At 47.8% G+C, this 12,741-nt stretch overlaps 1 protein-coding gene across 2 annotated transcripts in view; it reads left to right on the top strand.

Annotated features, from left to right (window-relative positions):
* The window catches only part of ELFN1 (extracellular leucine rich repeat and fibronectin type III domain containing 1), a 102,414-nt gene that overhangs the window by 48,496 nt on the left and 41,177 nt on the right, over positions 1-12,741 (top strand). For both annotated transcript variants that reach the window (XM_088174325.1, XM_014894367.2), the window contains exon 3: positions 7,997-8,130. The gene's annotated coding sequence lies outside the window, so the exon portion shown is untranslated. The remainder of the gene's footprint in view (positions 1-7,996; positions 8,131-12,741) is intronic.

Here is a 12,741-nt window from a genome sequence, read left to right as displayed (position 1 = left end):
GAAGTCACTGACAGTCAGAATCTCAGTGAGCCACATATGGCAGTTTTACCATAACTGAATAGCTTTTTAATGAAAGGGTTTTTTACCCTCAGTCCCATCTGGGAGTTATCCATGAGAAGTTGATGGTGTTTTGAGGAATATTTCTTTCTATTACTTGCTGAATCATTGCCACCATTAAATATTGCTGCATAATTTCCTCCCAAGGAGTCTGTTGCATGTAGATAATATTCAAAATGTGGTCCCCATTGATTACTTTGATTGAACACATGCCACATACGATGTTCTCCATGAGCAGGAGCACAGCTCTTCAGATGGTGCCTGCAGACGCTTCTCATTTGTGAGTTCATTTCTCGTGGTCTGAAATTCATCTCTCATCTCTCTTGCCTTCCTATGAGCTCATTTGTTAAAGTATTTGGGGAAAGGCAGACAGGGAAAGACAATGGATGACTGCAGAAGGCAACAGAGCACCAAGATCATAAGGAGCATCCACAGAGCCCTGGAGAAGGAAACCACAGTGGAGGCAGCTGAGAGGAGGGAAAGCCTCCAGCAATGGACAACCAAAGAGCTGCAGCTGCCAGTTCCCAGTCCACCACTGCAGTTCCTCACTGCCCACCTTGCCCCGTGGAGGTGACCAGTGCAGGAGCAGAGCTGGCAGAGCAATCCAGGGTTCTTGGATATTGGCTGCTCCCCTTTCCAGCCCACCCCTTAGAGCAAAGCCACCCTCAGCTGGTGTTCCCATGAAGAGACCAGGCAGCAGGGCCAGCACAGCCCAGCTCCAGCCCTGCCTGGCTGTCCTTGTCCCACACAGTGGTTCCTGTTGCCACTGATTGCAGAGCAGATAGCTGAGGATGATGATGTCTCCAAGGGGACAAAGGGTTCTCTGGCAGAGGTGGGCAGATGTGTTACTCCATGGGCAAGGTGAACTGGGTGGAGAGGAGACCTCAGGGTGCCAATCTGTGATCCTAAAGCTCCCATCCCAGACAGGTTAAAAGGTTTGGAAGCTACAGAGCTTTGGCATCTCTGCAGAGAAGAACATCTCAGCTCACCTCTAAATACATGAAGATTTAATTCCTTTGACTTTCACATTTCGATTATTTTTTGCTCTTGCTATTTTAAAAGTTCAATTCAACATGGATGTGTGGTCTTCAAGGAAAATACCTGGAAAATATATGGACCAATATGGTTAAAGGAAAACATTCCCTTTTGCAAGGTCTCTTTTGTCTCTCTCTTTTGGAAGATGGCAGGAATTTTGGATGAAGCCTGAAATGTTTGGGATTTTTTGTTTGTTTGTTTTGTTCGTTTATTGGTTTTGTTTGGCTTTTTTTTGTTGTTTGCATCTGTATGTGAATTTTCTAGTTGCCAGAAAAAAAGAATTTGGCCAGTGATGTTACAGGTGCCTCTTTGCTTCCCCTGCCAAGACATCTGCCCACTGCTGCCTGCAGGAGCCCTCGGTGGAGTCCAAGCCGTAGCAGCGGATGTGCTCCTCTCAGGGAGTTCCCTGCTTCATCCCTCGCTGTGTCAGAGCTGAACACATCCTGCCAAGATTCAAGCGAAACATTCCAGAAAAGGTTGAGACATTCACCGAGCTCAAACTATTGTACAAGAAGTACCCTGGAGCAAAAACAGAGCTGTGAGCCACCACCACAGCGAGTCGCTTCCCCCACCCCAGCAGGCACCACGCCGTACCAGACAAACTCCTCCAGATAGGATCCAGGCAGAGATGTTTGCTTAACACAGCAGCTCTTTGAAAAGGCAAATAAATGGACAGTGAAGCTACACAGACGTGTCACTGTGCAGCAATTTCCGTTCAGCATTTATGTTTAGTGCCAGGAAACCCTGACTCATGAATATGAAATCAGAAGGAAAGGAAGAAAGCAGTTGTTCATTATTAGAGCTTCGAATTGGGCATGTGGTGGAAATTAGCATTAAAAACCATGCAGGTTAAAGAGAGAGGGGCTGGCTCTGATGGTCCAGGAGGCTTGAAGAGTTTGGCTCTTCAGCCAGGGGATGTGCTTTTGTGGGGGCCTCTTTGCTCTCAGGCTTTGCCCACAGGGAGTTGCTGCTAGAGAAGAACCCAGGAGCTCAGGGTTACCATGATGAGGCTCTTGCTCATCTTGACATGGGGGAAAGCGGGTCCTGAATATTCCTGGAAATCTTCCAAGTTTACCTTGAGGTAATGGTGAGGAAAGGTGGGGAAGAAGAGACACTTAATTACCAGAAATAAGAGAAATAACTGAGAGGAACCTCCAAAAAAACCAGATCAACCTCAGATAGAAATCCTGAGGTCTCTAAAGGAAGCTTGCCTTTATCTGAGACTCAGTGGGGTAAAAATGAAGGAGCCCACAGCTCTGATGCTTCTGCAGGTGGGATGCCTGTCTCTGCCCCTCACCTGCACTCTGTGAGCCTGGGGTGAACTGGCTCCCTCCAACACAAGCTATATTCCTTCCAGCCATGAGGGTGGGACACCATCCTTCTTTCTGTGCATATTTCACCTCGAGAGAGCTGAGCTTGTTCCACCAAGGAGGGATGTGGGTCAGAGTCACAGAATCATAGAATATCCTGAGTTGGAACGGGTCCAGAAGGGTCATCGAGTCCAGCTCCTGGCCCTGCACAAGACAACCAACCCCAAGAATCACTCCAGGCACCTGAGAGCCATCCAAGCTTTTCTTGAACTCTGGTAGGCTTGGTGCTGCAACCACTTCCCTGGGGAGCCTGTTCCAGTGCCCAGACATGCTCTGGGTAAAGAACCTTTTCCTAATGTCTCTAATAAGAGTGATGCTATTGCAGCAAATATTTTTGATGGTACTGGGAAGGAAGAAGCGAATAAAAGCATTGCTGCAGGGTGGCAAGGGCTTATTTTCCAAAGCACTTCCTTGCATCAAACTCTGGGAGCAGCTCAAGGCAGCAAGGAAGTGTGTCATCCCCTCCAGTGCCTTCATCTACAGCTGTGCTGTACAAGTACCCCTCTGTTTCCTTGCATTTTGGTAATTCCAGTGCCCTTAAAATACGACAAGGGCTAATCTGTCAGTGTGGGGCACAGCAGCTCGCAGTAACAGCAAAGCATTTGGCTGATACCCCTGGCTGGAGGATGCAAGGTGCCAGGCAGGGAGGTTGGACCATGGGCTGGGTGGGCAAGTGACCATAGGACTGGACAATGAAGAGCCAGGGTGCTCCTGACCCAAGTGTCCCGTGCCACCTCTGCCCTCAGTGACAGCACTGGATCGTGGTTGTTTTGCAGAGCCAGGCTTTGCCCCAAGGCCAGGCCACGGGGAGCTGCTGGCAGGGCTCTGCTCCACCCCATGCAGCTATGACAGCTTCAGAGAGTCGTTAGCAAGCAAGGCGCGCTTGACGTGAATAATTAAAATACCTGCTGTGCTTTTAAATAGTTCAGAGCCAGCCTTGGAGCTGCGTGTGTGAGCGATGGCTGCTGTCTTTGGAGGAAGCCAGAGGAAAGAGGAGGGCTGATATCCAGTGGAAAATTCAGGGCTTGATGCTGCTTCTGGCAGGAGGAGGGATGATGCTGGCAGCTTCCAGAGGGATGCAGGCAGTCCCTGCTCCTGAGGGAGACTGGAGGCTGACACAGCTCTCCTTGCTGATGAACAGACACCACGGCACAGAGCTCTCCAAAGTCTCCTCTCTGCCAAAAATTTGAGCAGCAGTGGAGCTCAGCACCCACCCTTCCAGCTGCCCCAGGGCTCTCGTGATGGTTCAGCTCTCCAGACCTGTGGGATGAGGATGTGGAGCAGGGGAATAGGGACATGCCCACAGCCCTGGGGCTCCATCAGCAGCGTGGGGCCCCTCAACTGAGCACACACAGGTGGGGTCTGGGGAGGATGCACTGTCTTTTGCAAAGATTTCCCCCAGATATCAATTAGACACTGAAATCAAAACAGTTTCTGCATGAACAACTAACAAAGAGTTCCCTGCAGTCTCTCAGCAGCCAGACTCCCCCTGTTCCTACCCCCAGCTGCCTCAGAGTTTATGTCAGAATAGCACTGAAGGGCCCCGTGCCCCTGCATGGAGGAGCCTCATGGAACAGGGCGAGATATCAAACGCTGTGGCTGTGTCAGTGCTGCTGGAGCGTGGAGCTGTAAATCATCTCTTCTCGTGAAAAAATGGGTTTCTGGGCACGGGGTGGAGGGAAAAAATGACATTCCCCATGAGTTAGTTTCAGATTGAATTAAACAATTGTTTGACCATAGATATATATCTTTTATATATATCTATATATTTATAGATAATTTTTTGTTTTGGAAAGCCTGGACAATTACAATTTGGGGTCACTGTGCAGTGATTTTTTTTCCTCTTTTATTTTTCTTTTTTTTAAGTTCAGCCAATGAACCAAAAAATTGGTTATTTTCACAGCTTTGCCATGATTACCTCCAGGGCAGGTAAAAGCAAAGTTTTTAGTAGAGATGGGGAAAACGTCTGTTTGGGGACTGGCACACTGAGGAGAGAGAGCTGTGTGCTGACAGCTTTGCAGCAGTGTGTGAACATCATCCTGATGTTTGGTCCATTCCCTGGTCCCATGTGGGGAGTGGGAGCTGCCACCTGCGCCCCTCTCCTGTGGCCCTTTGCCCATGAAAGGCCAGGGCTCCTGAGCTGAAGATCAGCAAATTAGTCTTCTTCTCCACCACTGCAGAATGTTATCCATCTAAACATTTCCTTTAATTTAGAGCCATGTAGAGTTTGAAAAGCCCTTCAAGTTCACTTGGGCTGATGAATTGGTAATTGAGTGTACCTGGATGTCGTTGCCGGCTCTGCCTCTCTCTGCATTTGTATCAGTCCGTGTTTGTTTTCTCCAGCTGTAAATCACTCAGAACTTGGAGAGGCTTTTATCAAATCCTGCTAGGAGCCAGTCGTTTTCCCTTTCACAAACACATTGCTAATGCCACGTGGAGCCCACTGGCTTTGCTGTTCATTTAAAAACAATGAAGATGGTATTAAATGAGAAGAAAAAATCCTTAGCAACAAGGGAGAATGAGGAGGAAAAGAATGGCTCCTGTCTCTCTGGAGTTCGCTGCTTTGGTCTAATGTCTGTCCCATTGATCTCCTAATATGCTCTGCTTTGAGAGCCTGATTTATTGCCCCACACTCCCTTATTCCCCTGGGTGTTACAGCACAGGTTGTTCTCAGCTTCTTCAGCCACAGTCCAGCCTTGGTCCAGCCTCACCAGTGCTTCCACCTCCTGGGCTGCTCACTGTGCCCCTTTCTCCACCTCCATGGAGGTGTTTTTAAGGGTTTAAGAGAGTCAGGGTCATCATCTTAAGGTCTCTGGGTTCTCCAGTGTGTCCTTGGTGTCTACCTCTCCAGTGGCTTTGACAATACCTGGCCCTCTCCATCAGTTACAGAGGGACCACAGCTGGCTCCCTTCCCACATTGCCCATATCCATGGCTCAGTCCACTCAATCTGCTCCAGCACTGACAGGTCTGGCAAAAGGGAATTTCAAACAAGAGAGGTAACAGTCCTGATGTGCATTTCTTGGAGCCACTCTGATCCCTCACCCAATGGAGGAACTGGAGGAACAGCACCACGTGTCTGACATAACCCATCCACCCAGCCTGGGCTTGAATGTCGATTTTTCAATGAACTGTTACGTTGCTATTTGCTCAGTGGAAAAAACCAGCAAGTGATATCCATTGACAAAGAAACGTGCGGGCTTTGCAATCTGTGTGTGAATGTTTGGTGAGCATAAAATGAGGCAAAGTTTGCCAAACGATTATTCATTAGGAATTGTTCATTCAGCTCTAATTGCTTGGTATAACTGTTCTTAGGAGGACTGTGTGACACTTTGGTAATATGCAGTTAAGGTCAGAAGAGTGTTGATAGAAATTACTTCATGTTAAGTCAAGCTTTTCTTTGGGTGTAAGGGGGCTATTCCTGCTTAGCTTAGAAAGAGCAGCAAATGATGCTGCCTGGTTTCTTGTTGGGCTGTGAAGCCCAGTTAGCTAATGGAGTGTGAGTGGTGCCTTATTGACTCCCACTTTCTCTGTGGAAGGAGTAATTAAATTCACCTGCAGAATCCCCATCTTCTCATGCGTGGCAGTGTGCAACTTCCCTGCATCTCAGCTAACTAGATTAGAGATTACGCATGCTGATGAGAAAGCACCAGCTAGAAAGGGTCTGGCTTCGCTTTCAGATCCCAGCTGTTATTTGCAGGACTTAAGCTTAGGAAAAACATTTTCTAACCTGACAAACTTTGCCTGGAAACCCAGAGGAACAAGCACTAGGGAGCCCCACCGTCTGTCTTCCAGCAGCATTTTCTAAAATGGAACAACACTTTAAAGTCTCGCCAGCTCAGCTTTCACTTCACAGAATATGTGCCTGTCTCTAAAATACCAGGTTATTTTTCCTTACCCCCATAATATTCCCATCCAACATTTACTCTCCTGGAAATCACCAATCCAACATTCACCTACCTGCATTCAAACACTTGTCATTGTTCCTGTGCTACTGCCTTTCTCCTTCCAATTTAGAGATTATATTTCATAACTGACCTCCAAGTACCTATTGCCTCCCCATGACACTTCACCCTTGTCTGCCTGATTGATTAGTCTATTATGCTCTGCACTCTTCCTGATGACTTACAGATTGCCCAGTATCTGTCACAGGCTTCCTTTGGTTGTCTAATATTCTTGGAGGTTTGGAACACCCTCCGGCTGCCATTCTCTCTCCATATTCCCTGGTCACCACCTGCCTCTCTTATGAATGTCTAGTTTGGAAAAACGAGAAGAAATCTTTTGCAAAATAAACCCCTACCTGCTGTGAGTTCACACATTTGCTGGTAAAACACACTTCTAAGACACTGTCATTTTCAATGGGGCTCTTTATTTCCTTTGCACCATTTGGAGGTATAAAAATGTCACTAGACCAGGCTGTGATCAGTGACATGGCTTGGAAAGCAGCTTTCCCCAGCAAATTTCTTCACCTGCATAAGTAAATGAAGCAGTGACAGAGAGGGAGCAATGTTGTGTTTAAAGATGTGTGTGGGTAGGAGGGTTCTGTGTCTGCTGGGGGAAGGTCTGGGACGTGTCCCAGATCCATCCATTTCCCTGTGCTTGTCAGAGGTTGTCCAGCTCTCTGATATCGTTCCAGGCTTGTCCCAGCTCTGTCCATCACTCTGACATTTAATTAAGTGCCCCATTCTCCTGGATCTTGCACCGGATTTGTGTTGTCTTTCTGAAATACCTCTTAGGTCATGTCTGAATATTACTAGCAGGAAGAGTAACAAAATGGTTGTCACTAATATTGCTATTATTGTTACTGTGTAGATGATAATAAAACAAGACATTGAATATCACGATGATGAGTACTGTTATACTGTCACTTCTTCTTCCTACTGGTTGTTTGGCATCACAGGTGAGCAGGAATTGACAGCAGTGGGAAGCAGAGAGAGCCCTGGCCAGCCAGGCATCCAAAAGTAATAGAAAAACAATGAAGGTGTGGGAACTGACCACTGAGAGCAATAAAATCACACTTAAGATTTAAAAGGACATTTATGGGACCAATCTTCAGGTGTAACAAGGATTATTTAACTTATTAAAACCTGCACATGCTGGGTGGCTGGTGCTGGTGGTGGCAGTGGCTCCTCACTCCTCCAGGAGCTCTGCACTGATGTTCTGTACCATCTGCCCTGGGCATACCCAGAGCTATCCATCTTCCTTGCATCTTTTTCCATCCTTGCGTCTGGCATTTGTCCCATTCTTTTTACTTCAGTCCCAGGTCCCTTTCCAGCATTTCTCAACGCCCTAAATCCACTGGCAAGTGGATTTCTTTTCCCTTTTAGTGACTCTGTTGAGCAGCAGCTCTCATTTGGACCTCCCTGTGGTCTTCTTCCCCTTTACCTCTGGTCCCTGTGTCTCTGTTTGATCCATGGCTTAAGCAGCCGTTCTGTCCCTGGGATGGCTTGGTATTAATCAAAGCATCAATCAATCTTTTATCCCCTTTGTTGAAACTCCCTCTTATGCTTTCTTTTTTATCTTTTTTTCCTTGCAGTTTAAATACTGGGCTTGGTGACCACCTCGTGGGATCCCGAATGCCGTGTCCAGTGTGTCCCCCAGCCCCTGAGGACAGCAACTAGGAGACTTTCAGGACTGTGCTGGAACCAGCAGTGACACACAGGCTCAGAGGTGAGGGGTGGGCTCCATGGCATCTCTGGAGTGGGAGGAGTAGCTGGTGTGAGACAGCTGCCTGTGGGAGACAGCAGGGATGAAGCAAGTCTTGCTGGAGAGGGCTGCAGTGCTGGGGAATCCTCCCCAGGAGTGCATGGGGAAGGGGAGCCTCATGGAATTCATTCCCAGCGAGCCAGGGTAGTGTTTTTCATGTTGCTGACCATGGGGTGGTTCCTGGTGGGACCCTTCTCTGAGTGCTGACCTTCCTGGGGAATCCCTGAGCTGCAGCTGCTGCACTCCTGAAAGTGTGGCAGCAGTGAAAGTTATCCTGGTTGCATATTTAATTTGTTTTTTTTTAAAGATTAAATTCACATTCTTCTTTTGCGATTTAGGGAATAAAGAAAAAGCACATTAATTCTCCCCTACAGATGAGGAGTGCAGTGTGTTCCTCGATCCCAACTTCTACAAAATTCTATTTTACAAAGCAGAAAAATAACATCAGGTTCATGTTGAAGCTGTAGCTCAGTTTTCTAAGAGGAGATTTTGCCCCATGTTCCCTGTTCAAATGATTAGCTGTGCTGGGCACTTTGAAATTTTCTCCCTCTTCCTCATCTCCACCTTGACATTACGAAAAGGGTTTTCATCAATCCATTGAAAGAAGGAGATAACTTTTGTATAAAAGTGCACGGTTGACAGGGTTGAGTTTTTTGGGTAGTGTGTAATTTTTTTTTACACTGTTATTATTTAAAATATGCTTTCTAAGAGGACAAAAGGGAATAGCTTAATGGAAACAAATTTCTCTGACAAAATGTTCAGCTGGATAAAAAAGATTATTTCTGTTATTGCTTGGTTAGACAGGTGAATTTCGAATTTGAGTACAAAAGGTGCTAAAAAGTGTGCCTTAACTTCTCTTCAGTGTGCTGGTGAGGTTGAAAAGAATAATTTTTTGGAGAAAAACTTTTCTCTGAGCCTCTATTTCCAGCATTGTCAAATCTTTAGCGGCCGCCTTTTCCCACAGCTATTATCATGTTTTCACCTTTTCTTCTTCCACCTCATTTTTCCTTTTTTGAAGAAAATGTAGGGCTGGTGAAAGGCAGGCAGGTCCGTGGGCTGGCACTGATCTGGAAGGGAGGGACAGCAGAGCTGGAGCAGCACGGGCATCTCTGGGAGCCAGAGCAGAGCAGGGATGCAGTCCCAGGGAAAGATGGACAGCCTGGCCTGGGGGAAGTCATCTTGAAAGCATCTACAAGCCCTTAAGACCACCTTTCCAAAATGACTTTTAACCAATTAGGATCCTAAGCATCAATGAAGATAAGCAGAGCTTAGGTGCTCAGGTCCCTTGGGGCAGACACAAATATCTCAGCAATGCAGACAGATAGACAGTTTGCCTGTCCAGATGGATCCAGACCCAGAGCCAGGCAATGAATTACAAATATAAGTGCCAAAACAGCAGGCTTGGGACACAAAGGATAAAAGACAGTTGTGTTATTTGAGCTGATAAGCTCTGCATCTCGTCTGGAAGATGCCAGGCATCAAAGGCTCCTGCAGGGATTTCACAATGGAGTGTTACACCATCCAGCACTGAGTTACCTAAGATGTAAAATGGGCCTCGAAGAGAAAGCTCCATGCCTGCCACAAAGGAGCAGAATAAGAGTTTGTTTGGAGAACTATTAGGCTGGATAATTTGCAATTGATCTCCATGGACACTGTGAGATATTGCTCCCAACAGAGCAATGATTGCCATTAGTGTCTCAGCTCCTTGCCTTCTTTCTCCTTTTTCTCCCCAGCCTTCGCAAGGGCTGGGTCAAATATTTCCTCCCTTTTTGGTAATCATTGTCCCTTCTATTCATTCCTCAGAAGGCTTTTCACAAGCAAGAGGTATTTTCAAGGGCTGTAAGCATTCATCTCAATGTACATTTTTATGCCTATTCTCCTTGGAAGAGCTGGAGAACTAATTTATTTTATTTGATCAAATGAAAGGAGCTTATGGAGGTAGCCTGGTGCAGGAGGTCAGGGAGCTAGAGAGGAGACCTCTAAGACTGCTATGGAATTTCCTGCAGGAGCTGAAAAGTAGCTTTTGCTGTTTAGATTGGTGCTGTTCTTCCTTGCATTGTGCTGGCTCAGTTTTCAGCACTGAGATCTTCTGCGTGGTCCCATCACTGGTCCAGCCACAAAGGCTTAGGAGCAGTAACAGCTGTAAGTACCTTGGATTGGCAAGCCTGGAGGTAGCCAGGCTCACAGCTCTGGGTTGCTGTGCCAGGGAGGAGATGCCCAGGGGGCTCTGGTGAAGGTTCCCACCATGGGGAGCCCCAGCCAGCCCATCCCAGGCGACACCAAACTGTGCAAACCCTTCTCCAAGCAGCTTCATGCAGCGAGCAGATGACTCAAACCCGTCTCCTGGGCAATTCACTTCATTCATCAATTAAATTGTTTGCTGTGTACGGTTTGGCCCCATCCAGCTCCAGGATTCGAGCCTTGTAATTTTGCTGGCAGAGGACAGCAGTGCCATGTCCGTGTGAAATCTGCCTGCCAACTTCTTCCCCTGCTAAGCATTTTCTAGGCTAACGATCCCGAAAACCTTGCCAGCAGCCCCAGCTCTGTCCCTTTCAGGGCAAGCCACTCATTTAAACGTGAGCACATCTAAATGACTCCATCTGCTAAGTGACGCTGGTGAAGAAAAGATTATAGCAGGAGTTAGTGCTGTGTCCTCAGGTTGTAACCTTGTTATAAAATGGGCTGGGAGAACAAGGGGACTGTGAGGAGCTGAGGCTCAAAACCACCTGGGTGAATGTCAGCTTGATTTATTTTCTTGCTCATTAGATAAATTAGAAAACTAGCCAAAGAAATCATCTCCCTCTCTCAGCTGCTTGGTAACCTGCTATGTGGCCCGAGGTGCCAGCTGCAGGGAGATGCAATTCCTTCCCACCCACCCCCCTGGCCCCTCTCCCCAGGGACACAGGATGGGACTTGGGTCTGCTAGTGCCACACATCTTGGTTGTCCTGCCACCCTAAACCACCCCATTGACCCATCTGGCTGATTGCTGGCAACCACTAGAGATTCACTTTTCTCTAATACCTTTGATTTTTGAATAGCAGCTATTTTCTAGGTGAAAACAGCAGCACCAAATATTGCTTTTGAACACTGGCTTTGACCTCAGAACTGCTTGTTACCCTCGTTTCACAAGTCAGACAAGCTAAAGAAAAATAACCTGGTTTGTGGCCGTATCATCAGGCAGGACTTGCTGCCCTTCAGAGATGTTGTTCAACACTTTGATATTGTGGCTTGTGACCAGTCTGCCTTCAGCAGCTGCCCCCCCCCTTGCTTATGAACCAGACTAATTTTTTCTGTCAGAAGGATGAAGCTTAATGGTCAGACTTGATTTAAATCCCTTGGTAAAATTCACTGTCTAGGAGGCCAGGCTCTATTTACAGCACCTTCTAACCTAAAAACTCACTGAAATATTCAGCCTACATAACCAAATGTTAAGCTTGGATCATTTAAGCCATCCTCAGTACCTTTAGCTGTGTCTGATGCACTCCTATAGTGCGAAATGAGGCCACTGTTCTACACATTGTATTTACACACGAGGAAAAGCTTCCAGACAGGATGAGCTATTAAGAGACTGCAATGCATGTCTCAGCCAACGTGGAGGAATCCCTGCTGCAAACAGATGCTGAAACTGGGGGATAACCAGGGCAGGACCTCCTGGGAAGGAGACCTGGGGGTTCCCAGCACTGCTGTGCCAGTGCAGGGAGGTGGGGCAGCAATACCTGTCCTGTGAATGATGGCTGGAGCAAATTTCCTCTGCTGTCTGTGCCCCTTCTTCTGCCCGTGGGACTGCCTGCACAGGATCCTTGTCACCCTGTCTGTGGCAAGCATGGGGACACACGTGTCCCGGTGGCTCAGCCCCCTGCCAGGTGTGTGCCCATGTGTACAAACGCTGCAGGCACGGGGCGGAGGGACTGGGCTAATTCCTTCCTGTCATATGCAAGGAATCGGCTTACGGCCCCGAGCTCCGATTACTCTTATCTTAGCCTGCATGATGCTAGCCATATCCTGAAATTACCCGGATTTTTTCAAAATCCAGGGGATGGCTCGGACTCACCGTGAGCAAACTCCAGCCCTGCTTTCAACCCCGGCGGGTTTGAGGGGCTGCGAGTCAGGGCAGAAGTTGGGGCATGTGGTTTGAACCTCCAAATGCAGGTGGTGGGAAGTGCCTGGGTGTGATACCCAATCCACCTGAAATCCCTGATGGATCCCCACGTGGAGCAACACCAACAGCCCCTTCCCAGCCTCTGTGCAGAGCTGACTGCTCAGGCAGACTCACCTGCTGGGATCCTGGCAGATAACGTGCCTCTGAAATGGCCAGCCAGGGAGAGATGCTGTCAGGCAGAACAAGGAGTGAAATGTTTGTCTGCCGGGATTAAACTGAGTCCCACCTGTCTGTGTGTGCTCTGTGGCACCACACGCTCCCGCCTGACACCACTTCCCCGTCCCCATCCCTGTCTCCCAGGCGCACCCTGCTTGGAAATTTGAGTGGGGAAATCAAAGTCCTTCTCCACCCACTCCTGCTGTGCCTCTCAGCCACTGACATTAACACCGAAGTGGCTGACATTAGCTTTGAATGG

This window comes from Sturnus vulgaris, chromosome 16 (genome assembly GCF_052056855.1).
Source record: "Sturnus vulgaris isolate bStuVul1 chromosome 16, bStuVul1.hap1, whole genome shotgun sequence".
Taxonomy (NCBI): domain Eukaryota; kingdom Metazoa; phylum Chordata; class Aves; order Passeriformes; family Sturnidae; genus Sturnus; species Sturnus vulgaris.
This window is presented reverse-complemented; position numbering and strand designations above follow the sequence as displayed.